Below are 13,748 nucleotides of genomic sequence, written 5' to 3'. Positions count from 1 at the left end.
GTGCTGAGTGTAGTGTTACAGGAAAAGGGCAGAAACACTGGTAGCTCCCAGTGATGCTGACTGGGGCACAGAGCTGAATGATGCAGCATCAGGACACTGTTTCAGTCTGACTGACAGAGAAACCTGTAGCTGTATCTACATGTGAGGCAGAGGCCACACAAGCAGCTTTCTATGTTTCACAGTGACTGAGATCTTCAGTGGGGGTGGACATGCTCCTGTACAGACCTCTGAGGAGAACCAAGGTGCAGTCAAAGAGTCCAGTCTGTCCTCACAGATGTGAACATGTGCTTTCATCAGGTCTGCTGTCAGCTAGCAGGCTCACATCAGAATCACTGTTCCTGAAAAACACAGTCTGTGTGACATCATCAGTCAGCTGATGGTCCCAGATCTGAATGGTTTCTGTCTCTACTGAGGAAGTCAGAGAATATCACTGAGGTGTGGATCAGGTCTGAGTGAGCTGTGGAGGGACAGCTTTAAACAGTCCACAGGTCTCACGTCCTGCTCAGTCTGGTAGCAGATACCTCGTATTGTTCCAGATGTGCTGACATCAGCAGCAGCACAGCTGTGTGATACCATGAATCTCAGTTATTGATCCAACACACAGTAAATACAAAGATGAGGATTTCTGAGAGTAATCATTATGAGTCTGAACACATGATCACTGAATGTTAGTCTCCACAATAATAAGCTAACACAAGCAAACACAGCTTTCAGCTCTTATTTTGAAACTGGCTTATTTAGAGAGCTGTGATGTGAGCGTGCCTGGCTCTGAGGCACTTGGGTCAGCCTCTGTTGTTTAGAAGTGTTACAGACTGTGAATGACACAGACCTGTCAGTTTCCATGTTTGTCTGTAACACAGCTCAGGGCTCAATGCTGAACGCATCCATCCAGTGTTATTGATCCAGGACTGATACCAGCATTGGGATCAATACTACAACACACAATCACATGTGTCCACGTGATGTGTTTGACCAGCTTTATTCATTAATGATCAATCAGCTTATTTACTGCATCTGAGTCCAGCTTCATTTAAATGATCCAACCATGAAAATGACATCAGTCCTATAGAAGCACTTCATGCTAACAGGAAGTCATTTATTAAGGTGGAATAACACAGAGACACAACCACTCACAGCTAACCTGACCCCACTAACTGCATGTGTTTGGACTGTGGGAGGAAGCCGGAGTACCGGAGAGGACGCACACAAACACGGGAGAACATGAAGCACTGAAACAAAGATGGTGGATTTGACCTCAGGACCAGGCGGGGTTACGGGGGCCATGACCCCCAATAATAGATCCAGCTACACTGAAACTGTCAATTTCATTTACTTTTCCTGTTTTAAAGCTATCAGGCTGCTTTGTGGCTCACTCAATACTAAACTAAGATACTTTCAGTGTGAATCATTTGCAGGAACACAGGCAGGATTTAAAGTGCAGAACTTTACAGTCTCTGTCTCAAAGTTGGTCTAAACATGCTAACAGCTCTTTGTTTTTTTCAGTTTTCACTGGTTTGATGTAATGAAAGAAATTTTAAAGAAGCAGACGATTGTTGTTATTTTAGTTCTATAGTTTCATAAATCGTGGTGTGGATCTAAGTCAACATTCAGAATAAATAAGATAATACAGCACTTTGATGGTTGCCTTTGTATTTTCCCAGCAGTGCTCAGGTTGGTTCTCGGCTACATTTACATACAGATGTTAATGTGTTCAGCAGCTGGACTCATCTGAGGAAGGAACATTGGAAAGGTGCTCAGTGCACAACTGCATCACTAATTTTATGTAAGACCCTGTGTTTTATTGTATTTATATATTTGTAACATTTGACTCAAACACTTTTGGGAAGGATGAAAATGTTTTCAGGAGGAAGTTTTTCCTTCTGTCCGACTGCAGTACACACAACACTGCGTCTCCCCCCATTATCACACTTCCTCAGGCTGGTGATGAGCGCCCCCTGGTGTCAGTGTTGATGACGTCATGCACAGTGAAACATAAACAGTGTCTGTTAATAAAAAATCATGTGTCCATTTTCATGTTTGCATCATGTTTCTGTAAAATCATCAGCTGTTTCTGAACCTTCTTCATTGTTTGACTCATTCCAACAGCTGTGAGCTGTGATGGAGTCAGAGCAGCTTCATCACTGATGTTCAGGTGAAGCTGAACTTAATAAACTGTAGAAATGATCAGGATTCAGGTTGGATGTGTAAAACACTTCTGTGTGAGGTCGCAGTGCTTCATATGTGTGTGTGGGCTGAAGCACACACGTGTGAGTCCTCAGAGGTTTCACACACATCACTGCACACACTTATAATCCTAGTTTAAGCTTGTGGATCATATCGGACACATCAGCAGCTCTTTGGAGACAAAGATTTGAGATTTAAGATGAGTCGTAGTCTTTCTATCCATGGTAGCTTCCACTGCTGAGGCTCGGGAAACATGAAGAGGATAATTAAGAGCAAGCATCAGCTCTGTCTCATCTAACTACACAGTATTATGATCATGCACTTATGTCTCAAACTAAGACACAATGAGACAAAATGAGTTCTGTGAGTCTTTAGATTATCAGTAAATTCTGGTGACAGTTTGACGCTCAGTGGAGCCATTTTTGGTTTGTGATGAGTGTTTTGTGAGCTTCTGTTTTGTGAATCGTTCTTTGTAATTTAGAAGATCGTGCAGAAATGTGCGCGCCCTTATCTGAGAGGACACGGAGAGAGTGTCGCAGACTCGAGGTGAGGAGATAAACCTCGGAGCAGGACGGCCTGCACGTTACCCATGTGCATCTTTTCAGTGACATCAAGTGAACCCATAATAAGCATTTCTATGTCTTAGACATCATGTCCATTTCTAATGAGAGATTATTTTTAAATGAGGGAAACCTGGTCTAACAACACGCTTACAACAGAGCTAAAGGTTCACCACAGTGAGACGGTGGGACTCTGATAAGAACTGAAACACTGTGTATGAACAGCTGAGACAAAACTATATATAAACACTCATTTATTCCAGTTTAGTTTACAATGATTTTAAAGTAATGTGGAACGATTCATGTTCATGAGCTGTTACAAACACAACTATTGATTTGTCTATATATGGTCGGACTACAAGGCTCGTGTTGAGGCTCTTGGAATAATGTGTGAATTACAGCAAGAAATGATGGTTTCCCATTTTACCAAAGTGGAATAAAATCACCACAGCAAAGAAATCATGTTATTGTCTGCAGCTAAAATATATGGTGAACATGGTTTTATAATAATGTGCAAACACAACCTCACTCTGCTCTATACGAGGAGCCAACCACAGCTGTCCGGGTCTTCATCCACCACCTCCACCATCTTTGCTCATCATCATTCACTTAATTGCTGATTGGTTTAAATCAAACTCCATTACAGGTTCAACTCCATTATATAACAGCATGTTGACTTTGGATCTGGTGTGCAGTGCCACCTTAAAAGATGAGGAAACTAAGAGATTACAAAAAAAGAAGTGGAGGAGTTAAAGAGCTGCAGCAGATTAACAGTTTCTGACAGTCATGTGTTAGAAACAGGACGATTAGATGAGCTGAGGGATCCATCTACTGCTCAGTGAAGCCTCATCAGAAACAGTCTCAGTGGAAGGATGGCTCTATTGTTAAGGAAGGACACAGGCAGAAAGACTGGCGTCTGTCACACAGGAACTGGACTGAAAATCAGCTGCACATATTCATCAGTATGTGCAAACATATTATAGGTGTGGAATTCAGGACAGTACCATCAGAAGTTGATCCACTGTGCAAATGTCTGATTGGCAGTGGCTTCATTTTTCACTATGAACAAACTGCTAATGCAGCATCACAGGACGTCAGCCATGGATTGGCCTCCCCAGACCTCAACATTACTGAAACATCTTAACAGAGGATGGAAACAAAGGGAACCAACATCCAAGAAAAGAGCTGCTGCTGAAAACTTCCTCACAGAAAACACAAACAAGCTTGACTAAGAGACTCCAGGCTGTGCTGAATTATAAAGGTGGACTGACCTCCAGGGTCCTTAGTATCATATAAGCTCAGTTTGTGTCTTATATACTTTCCATTTATATAACAAAATATATAGAAAGGAGGGTGGTTTAAGATGTGTGTAGAGTTTTATTCATTATCTTTAGACAAACAAAGAAAGCACCATCCATTCGTCTCCAGTCTGTATGAAAAACAGGGGAAAGGTCAAATTAAACCTTTGAAATTCCTTTCACAATAAATCCATAAATAAACAAAATAAAACATAGAAAAGTGTTTAAACCCACTTTTCCATAAAGCTGTCAATAGGAAATGTTCCAGTAAACATGTCTGTGTTTCTGCTGTTTTCCTTTCATGCGTCCACAGCTGACAGGTAACCCTATTGGAGTCGCCATAGTGACGGGTGGCGTCTCAGCTTCAGCGTGTTGATGGGCACAGCCATGGTTACCACAGCTGGAGTTGGTGTACGGCGAGCTGTGAGAGGACAGAGATGGAGAACGCACATTTAACTCTTTAACAGGAGATACGTTACGACTAACAGACGACTGCTGTCTACATGATGTCTTTGCAGCCCTTATGCTACATGTTACACAACTTTTCTTCATGCCAACAAGACTGAGGTGCCACATAGTCGACACATACAGCTGATTATGATGCATGTTTTACTATTGCTATGTTCACATCATCTGCTTGGCTTTATTACTGAAAGCCTGGAGATCGTCTGACGTGTGCATGGCTGATGTGAAGTATGATTAGTCCTACATGACATCAACAACAGAGGCAGTGAAAGCTTTGTTGTTAACAGGTTGTAGGTAAAGTCAAATGTCTACTTCTACACTTGTGTTGGGTAAAGTTCTTCTCACTGCAGCAGATTTATATCTGTGCTTTCACAGGGCGTGATGTGGAGCTCAGCGCTGAGGTGCAGGTCTCCTTGGAGACGGCATCCTGGCTGAAATATTATCATGCTTCCAAAACATTTCAGCTTTTATTTTGAAAGAAACAAGACTTGAAAACGAATCCCCTTCTTCCTCTTTGTCTTTGTTCTTCAGAGGAGTGTCACCTGGACAAACTCAGGGCTGTTCTAGAGCCTTTGTTATTATTTGACTCCATAGAAATAAAACTGAATGGAATCAAACAAAAACTCCCAAACAGCTAAAACACTTTGCTTTATTCTCTTTCTTAACAAATACGTTGAAGTCCATCCACAACAACACAGCTGAGATCTCCTTTGTAATCAAGTGTTTACATCCTTTGTACAGATCTGCATACAAAACAATCATTTACGTCCCACAGAAGTCTAGTTACACGTAACTCTACAAGAACTGGTGAATGACAGAAACATGAGACACATGATCACAGGTGATAACAAAAAGAGAAAGAATTCATGTGTTAGTGATGTTTTTCAGCCCTGATGGCTCATGTTGGAGAAACAAGCTGAGGTACGTGGAAAGTTCACACACACAAGTGGGCGTGAGCGCACACATAGAGAGAAACACAACTGAAGCATCTGTTTACTGTTTCTGCTTTCATCATCTCTGCTGCTGTGTCAGGCTGGGGTCTCTCAGTGACGTGGTTGAGGTGAAGTATGACGAGTATCCCTGATTCAGTCCATCGAGACAAAGGGCAAAGAAAGCTGTTGTTAACAAACTCTATGGTGATGTGGCATTTAGCTCTGACTCTACGCTCTGCTGAATCCTTTGAACCTGCTGATCAGTAAAGCTCTACGTGCTGCAGCAGATTGACCTCATCTGTGTTCACAGGTGTGGACCTCAGCGCTGAGGTGCAGGAGACTTTCATTCAGTTCTCCCTGCAAACAGCATCCAGCCTGGAAATACTGTCATCTTTCCCACAAATGCTGCTCTTATCTCAGAGAAGAAGTCTGATGTAAATAACTGCAATCAACAGTGATGTTCTGCACAGATCACTTTTCCATTTTGCTCTCTAGATGAGTCCCAGCTGCCTGACCTTGTGTCCAGGTGATCGTCTCACTGAGGAGCTTTTGTTCTGAAAATCTCACGTCCATCACCTGTTTCCTTTTTACTATCTCTGCTCTTTCTTTATTCACAATGCTCATAATATCACACAATTATATTCATCACCTGCATGTTTTTATCCAGCTGCTGTTAGAACCAAACAAATAAAAAGGATGAAAAGCCTGAAATCCTTTGATTTATTACATTTGAAACAAATATGAGAGCATCCCTAACAGCACAGCTGAGACCTTTGTTTTAATCAAGCCTTTGTATCGACACACTTGTAAAGATTCATATACAAAACATAATAGAATAAATCAATATAAAATACACATAATCACAAAAATGCAGCCATGTTGTGAGTTTGCATCTAAAACATGCATGTTTCCCTTTGTACAGGCAGATTTACAGCAGACAAAGCAACACGCTGATCGACTTTGACCGCTGCAAAAACAAAATACCCACCAAGTCTGAAGTCGATCAGAGGAACTGTTGACAGACTGACAGACAAACAGATGCTTGATTCATTAGTGCGATTAAATGTTCTTCTTTAGCAGCATCACTTCATGTGTTTGTGTTCCAGGAATAAAGGTCTGTTTAAACTGGACGTCTCCTCAGCATCACTCGTGCTGTCATGGTTTCAAAGCTGTGCAGAAAGAATCTGAGGGATGATACAGAGGTGACCAAAGTTACAAACATCCAGCTGTGCTGCAAATGTTTGCAGAGCTCCAAACTCTTTGGCTTTCTGCAGAGCAAGTATGGAAGAAGCACCTGAGCTAACTTCAGTTTAGACGATATGAGGAAAAATGCTGCTTCCCAAAGTTTCCTACAAGTATCCAGTTTATATTTAGAGAAGCGAAGGCTCTTTATCCTGACAACTACTCCCTGGTGGATCCCTGTCCTGTGACAGCAGCAAAGACTGTGTATCAGTATCATCAAAGCCACTTCAATAACCAGTGTTTAAAGCTCTCTAGCAGATGGACTTCAGTGACAGCAGCCTCTGTCTGCTGTGTACAGAAGGTTCTCTGATGAAGCACACAGCAGATGCTGCACTACAACAGCAGCAGCAGCTCAGCTTCAGTTTGCTTCGACGCCCTTTTTGACCTGTGAAACAGCAGAAAATGAAACATTTCAACACCCGTTTGTTAGCGTGAGCTATTCTGCTGTTTTTCATCATTTCACAGGTGAAATAAAATCACATTTACTTCCTGTAGGAGTGATCGTGTCCAGCCTGACTGAGACCATGTGCTCCATCCTGCACAGATAATAAACCTCTGACATGAAGGGCTGTCAAGTAGTTTTTAGACAAATGGGGGTAAAAGAGACGTTAAAAGCTTAAAGAGAAACTACATTTTCTAAGAACTGTCTGACGTTCACCTCTCACACAGTGGATACGATTCTGCCGCTGCACGAATAATCTTTGTGCTTATGAAACTGTCCATGTGTTTGCAGAAAATGTCACATGTTCAAAGCCATCCCAGCACCTGGGGTTTGTATAAGTGCAGCTGCTGGTGGGGAGATAGTCTCACTCTTCTATATAAAGAGTCAGCAGGCAGCAGATCTTCATCTGTGATCTCCTCCATCATCACGTCTTCACTCTTCAGCAGCTATGGCTTCACTTCGTGCCCTTCTGGGAGTGGTGCTGTGCTCCTCATGGTTTCTGCTTCTGCCTCAGGCCGACTTTGATTTACAGAGTCATCCATAATATTTTTTATTTTTTATTTTACTGCCCATCTATGTTCATACAAATGTCTCCGTCTTATGGAAAAGGGGTGGAGCTTATCCAATGAGGACAGGCAGGGCCCCCCCAGACAGTTTAGCAGTCTATACAGGAGGCTGACCTTTGCAACATGTACTTCTATAATGACTTCACCATTTAGGTTATTTGGTTATGTTTCACCCTGGATTTTGTGTGATAATATTTATTTTGTCCACTGATTTAAAAACAACAAACTATATGAATATAAAACAGAGTGAACAACAAAACATCAGCTTTGGAAACTTTGATGTAAAATTCTGCAGTTGTTTTCTCAGATATAGCATAAATCAAACTAACATACATCAGTGTGTTATTAATGTGCACACACACACACACACACACACACACACACACACACACACGTGTTACAATAAACAGCTCTTATGCTTCTGTATGATTCTCAGTGCTTTCCATTTGCGTGTCCACAGGTTGCTGTAAGTGGTGCTTGACTGCAGTTTGCTCTCATTTCAAGTGGTTTGCTGTCACAAAGCCAACAGGAAGTCCGGCCATGGTTGAGCCAACTGAAGATGGGTTGAAGGTGGCGTCCTCGTTTCCTCTGTGAGTGCGAGAGGACAGACAAAGCAAACACCGTTTGGACAGCATTAAAATATTTACACTGATGATTAATGTTGTGTCTTTGCACCTGTAGCGATACATGTTGGAAAATGGAGACTTTAGCCACCAAGACTGACGTGCCTGGAAACTTCCCTGTGAGTACGCCCACAAAGACAGGAAACAGTTTAGCCACCGCGGTTAATCCTCCATCATCATCATCCAGTATTTTTCACATCTTTTCTTCTGCTGTTTCCCTTGTTGTCAGTGACTGAAATGCGTGTGGTCGACGGGAAGCCTGACGAGTACGGCCTGAATCATTCCATCAACACCGGACGGAGTGAAACCTTTGTTGAAAACAGATTATATGGTAACGTTGCATTTAGCTTCAGTAAACTGTGAAGTTACAGCAGCAGATTTACATCACGTGGCTTCACAGGAAGTAGTCTGGACCTCAGCGCTGAGGTTCAAGCAGCTCTGCTTGCAGACGGCATCCTTCCTGAAAATGTTCTTCATCTTCCTAAAACCAGAACTTTTACATTGGTGCTGAAGTTCTATATAAAAACAGCCTGAAATACAAAGTGATGTTGTGCACTGATTACCTCACACTTTCCATGTTTCCTTCTACAGAGGAGTGTCCGCCTGAGTGTTTTGTCTGATCTGTTGTTGATCGTCTCATTGACACTGCATGCAGATCTGACACCAGGGCTGGACTGGGACAAAAAATGGTCCCGGGCATTTTGACTGGAGACCGGCCCCCCAGGTATTAAAGGAAAAACCATGAAGCCTTTGAATGAAAACAAACGCTGTTGTCACAGTGATGGACGCTGTCTTGTTGGTATACATGCATCAGTCTAATAAACTTAAACCTGCACCATCCTCCCTGTCCTGGTATTCTAAACAGGAAGTAGACTGTTGGTCGAGTTAACCTCCTGAACATCTACAACACACGGTGGAAACCTGACATTAAGACAGAGACTAGAGGTGAGACATGATCATTGCTGATTACTGATGACAGATTTAGATATGTTTTCATAAACCTTTCATTTGCCACATCAATAAACAGCACGGCAGGGCAAAATATGTTTTCTAACATGGCAACCTTTAAAAAGTGAAAGGAGACAGAAAGACAGCTGAGAAAGAATCAAACTGACTTTTTGATGCATTTTACACACAGCACTGGTGCAGAATCTAGAAAATGTGGGAAACACTGGCATCATATGCAGTACTTACTTCTGAAGAAATTATGATGGGACCCTAAAAAATGACTATGTACAATAATGGATTTCTATACATTTTACATCAGATGAAAACATTTGTTGTAAGATTCAGATAATTATTTATTAAAAGTGAGACATTTTAAATGAGAATAAGAAAGAAAAGTATGCCCCCCTCTCCCTGTTAATGCCCTACCTGCCCCCCTGGCAACACTTTGCTAGACCCGCCCCTGCACAGTTACCAGCTGTCAGCTACACAAAAAAGGATCCTGGTGTTATTTGTCTCTCAGAAACAGTTCATAACTTCAACTCATTTTTGTTTTGTCATGTTTTGTTCTTTACATTGTCTTTCTTCTATATAATTGTTAAACATTTAATAAATATGTCTACAAAAAGATTTTAAAAATCAGACATTTCACACAGACACCCAAATGATTTCTGACTGATGAAGGGGGCTGAAGGTGCCCTGCTCTTGCCCAGCTTCTGCTGCTCTCTCCCTGCTCACTGTCAGCAGCTGGCAGCCTCAGTCCTGCCTGAGACTCTTCATCTATCAGTGCCAAAGAATATGGGAAATAGCAACGCACAACATGCACATTACAAAACAAGCACATGAATCAGCATTACATTCATTAGTGAAGTGCTGACGTTCGTTCCTAAACTTTGGGCCTTAATTAACATCACTGTGAACTAATGTTTGCTTTGCTTCTTAACCAGTGAAGCAGCGAGGGGCTTTCTGAGGTTCCTGCTCGTAAATGCCCAAAATGAGTCGAGTATTTCTGCAACTACAAACTCTGCTTTCATCAGAGGTGTAAATATTACAGCACTGTGTCAGAGTCACTGAGGCTGGAACACAGAAAAAGGAAGTAGATGTATTTATTTTTAGACTTTATTGCCTGGAACCACTTTAAAAATACGCTTTGGGTCACAATTAACTGCAGAAAACCAGGAATCCACATATGAACATTATCTGTGCAGAGATTTATGCTTCTGAAGGTAAACAGTGAAAACCTGCAGCACTAAATGCACAGATAGCCAGGCGTTTCACATTTTGGGACCATCTGCCAGTTTTCATTTCTTAGGTATTGAAGAGCAGAAATGATTGAATTTTATTTACATGCTTAAAAATGTTTGCTTTTGAATATTATTTGAAGAATTACCCACACACTCAGGCACTGTGGGCCTGTTTCCCTTTGCACAACCGAGTGTTGGAAACGGGCCTTTTCTCTTTAAACTCTGAGGGGCTGTAACTTTGGCTTCTATTGGCAGATTTGCATGATTGACCCTCTTTTTAAAATAGTTTTAGCCAAGAGAATCAAGCTAACATCACTGTTTTTACGTCAGCTCACGTCACACGAGCTGTTTCAAGAAAAGTCCTCCTGTCACACAGCAATGGCTACATGAATCACACCACTCTGCTTAAATAATAATAATAATGTTTAGTGAAGCAGGTGAAGCAAAGGGCTGCTTTTAATAGGCTGGGAGACCCAGGTGTGCTGCTTTAGCTGCTGAGCCTCTCATGCTAGCCTCCATCTATAAGCTGGGATCACAGGAGCACTGCAGTCCTGACTAGATCAAGGATTGTTATTCATGCAGGTGACAAAAGTTTACATTCACAGAGTCATAGGATTGAGCCTGGTTTGAAAAGCAGCTGTTTAATGCAGCTGCTTAGAGTTCACACACAGTAGAAGAATCAGACTTGAGTCACATTTCAAACACTGGAAAAATACTCAGCAAGTAACAATGAAAACAGCACAGACTCAATATATCCTGTTCAGTCCTGTGTTTGATATGAATGTGCTGTTCAGAGAGGATCTCATGTCCTCTTTTACAAAGCCTTTGTTTCATGATGTTTGTGTATAAATGAATGTAGGTGTGTTTCTAAGTGTGAAGGAGCCCTGGGAGAAAAGACTGAAGCTTGTGCCAAAGAGCAAACAGGAAAGAAAGATCAGCATTAATGAAGACGAGCACAGAAGCACGTGTTGCTTTTTCAGATTTCTCTAAAAGTGTGTGTTCATTTGTTCCATCCTTCACAACAAACAACAGCTGACAGACACACATGCACTCTGTGTCACTTCACAGGGGCTGATGAAAGTGGACACAGTAAAGGGAGAGCTGGACCTGCTCTACACATCCTGCACTCTGTTAACAGACTTTATTCTGCAGCATCAACAGATAAAAATATATGAAGATATAGAAACGTTTAACATTGTGACTGTTCACGTTAGTGAAGCTGTTACTTTGCTGCCAGGTGGGAAAAGAAGCCTAAAGCTGAGTCTGATTAAACATCTGCTGCACCAGAGAGTTTCATGGCCCTGCTTTATCCTGTGCTTGCTGACCACCTCGTCCTGAAACCTCTTCATCATCCTCACAGTTGTGTGAAGAAAGAGGGAAGCAGGTGGAAACCATCTGTGCTGCTGTGTTCACTTGTGTGTGTGCGTCTATGGTCATATCTAATGTGTACCTACAGACAAACACAAACACCTGGCATTGCACAAGAGTCTCTATGGAGCAACCTGCAGATGTCAGAGATGTGATTAGAGGGTAAAGTGGACTAGTGAGAGCATCTATGTTGTTGTTGTCTGCTGGGGGACAGCATCAGCTCCAGAGATGCATCAGGATCAGCAAACTAATCTGCAAGGCTGCAAGTGTCACTGAAGGAGTTTGAGTCAGTGAGGGACTCAAACTCACACAGCTGGTCAAGAAGGCTCAGCAGCTGCTGTATTTCCTGAGGAGGCTGAGGAAATTTGGTATGTTGGCCAAGATCCTCAGCAGGTTCTACAGCTGCACTGTGGAGAGCAGCCTGACCAGCTGCATCACTGCATGGTACGGCAGCACTACTGCAAACCGCAAACGCCTGCAGAGAGTGATAACAACTGTGGAGAAGATCATCAGGACCCCGCTGCCCTCTCTGCAGAGCAGCTACCATCACAGAGTCCAGAGGAGAGACACACCTCTGCCCTCGAGACGAAGGTTCAGAAGTGTGAAATGTAGAACATCCAGACTCAACAACTCCATCTTCCCCACTGCTATCAGACTCCTGAACAGCTGACCGACCTCAAACTGCAGTTTGCACATCAGGTCACTTTGCACACTAAGTTCATTTTGCACATTAAACTCCATGTACATCCATGTACATCGACATCTGCAGACCACACGTGTCTTCAGTTACTTATTTGTACTTATTTGCAGTTATTTATCTTTTTATTTTATTTTTTTAAGTTATTTCTTATCCTTATTTTATCTTTTTATTTATTCTTATCTTGTTCTTTTAACCATTATCTAACTTGGCATTGTGCACGGTGTGTTTAAATTCAGTTTAAATTCAGGGACACGGAGCCCCTGTTGATCCTCTACCTAATCACACGAGCCACGGTGTGAGAACGGGTGTGGGTCTCAATCAGCCAAGGTTTTGGGTGAACCCATTGTGAGATCTAGCCCCACCCTATCATGTGATTTCCTGTGATCAAATGTCCCAGGATGTGAGTGGGCGTTAAGACGTCCATGTCCCTCTTCAAGCAACTTAAAGAAGTCCAGATGCTTTTCTTTCCAAGCTCCTTCAACAACATCATTCATAGAACAGCTTCCAGCTTCTTTTGCTCGGCTACAGTTTGGATGGATTTGCAGATGCAACAAGACTAAAATGGTTAGGGTCAGGAGGTCAAAGGTCAGAGCTCCTGTGGGTCTGAGGGCGGCCTCACGCTGGAGAAGGATGAAGGAGTCTGACCTGAGCCAGTGTTTGACATGAACACATCAGCACTGCTGTCAGTGAGCCTAACGACAGCCGTTAGCATCATTTCAGTGTTTCAGTCATAAAAACACTTCCTGTCTCTGTGGTGGTTACAGTGACATCATGCAGTTTGTGCTTTGACCTCCAGAGGGCGACAAATCAGCACAGACAGAGAGCTCCATTCAAACTTTGCTGCCATCAGGAATAATTCTTCAAATATAATCATCAGTGTTTGAGCAGTTATGATATCAGGGACAATCTAGACATGTGTGACAATACTGAACATGTCACATGACACACCTCAAACATCATGTGATCCACTCTCAGTCTGCACTTTCATTCATGACTTCAACAGGTTGAAATGAGCTTTGAAGAAACATTCAGTGAAATAAATCTTTCATGGATTCATGTGAGCAGCAGATGAACTTTGTACCAACAACATCTTCAATAACAGAGTCTGAATGAAGCTCAGGTGTTGATGCTGCTCACTGATTGGACGCTTGCTTTCAGCTCTGCTCTCAGTCTTTACTG

The 13,748-nt window shown here is 42.3% G+C and overlaps 2 long non-coding RNA genes across 2 annotated transcripts in view; one reads left to right on the top strand and one right to left on the bottom strand.

Annotated features, from left to right (window-relative positions):
* The window catches only part of LOC309702542, a 125,170-nt gene extending 118,736 nt beyond the window's left edge, over positions 1-6,434 (top strand). Inside the window, exons 2-3 of the long non-coding RNA XR_014275607.1 lie at positions 5,770-5,965; positions 6,362-6,434. This is a non-coding gene — a long non-coding RNA (uncharacterized lncRNA). The remainder of the gene's footprint in view (positions 1-5,769; positions 5,966-6,361) is intronic.
* On the bottom strand, positions 3,583-6,509 carry LOC309702540. Its single transcript, XR_014275605.1, has 3 exons — positions 6,428-6,509; positions 4,277-4,463; positions 3,583-4,173 (listed from the first exon to the last, which is right to left on the bottom strand). It is a non-coding gene; the product is annotated as an uncharacterized lncRNA (long non-coding RNA).
* Between the last annotated feature and the right edge of the window lie 7,239 nt (positions 6,510-13,748).

This window comes from Aulonocara stuartgranti (genome assembly GCF_965226115.1).
Source record: "Aulonocara stuartgranti genome assembly, chromosome: 3".
Classification (NCBI taxonomy): domain Eukaryota; kingdom Metazoa; phylum Chordata; class Actinopteri; order Cichliformes; family Cichlidae; genus Aulonocara; species Aulonocara stuartgranti.
This window is presented reverse-complemented; position numbering and strand designations above follow the sequence as displayed.